The sequence below is a fragment of the Penaeus japonicus genome, unplaced genomic scaffold (genome assembly GCF_977035675.1).
Source record: "Penaeus japonicus unplaced genomic scaffold, GWHDUDI00000001_assembly GWHDUDI00000030, whole genome shotgun sequence".
In the NCBI taxonomy this organism is placed as follows: Eukaryota; Metazoa; Arthropoda; class Malacostraca; order Decapoda; family Penaeidae; genus Penaeus; species Penaeus japonicus.
Window position 1 is genome coordinate 8,913,176 of NW_028234432.1, and position 390 is coordinate 8,913,565.

Genomic DNA, 390 nt, shown 5'->3' on the forward strand with positions numbered 1-390 from the left:
GTGTGTATTAGTGTGTGAAATAAATATATATATTTTTTTAACAGACCTGTTAACAAGCGAGTTTTTGGTTGAGAGAAGGAACGAGTGCCATAATCTTCAGCATAATGACATGCTCTTGAGAAGCGTGTCTGCAGTGAGACGAGATGAGAGCGTGACTCGCATACTCATTATTATCGTAATTATCATCAGTATCATCATTATTGTCATAATTTCCATCATTATTATCTTTATCTTCGTAACTTTCATCATTATTATCTTGTTTTTGGTATTATTATCATTACTATTACCATCGTTATTACTTCTGTTTTATTATCATTATCATCGTTGCTATCATTATTATCATCATTATCAGTTACCATTACTATAATCGGATTTTTTTTAGTATCCCTA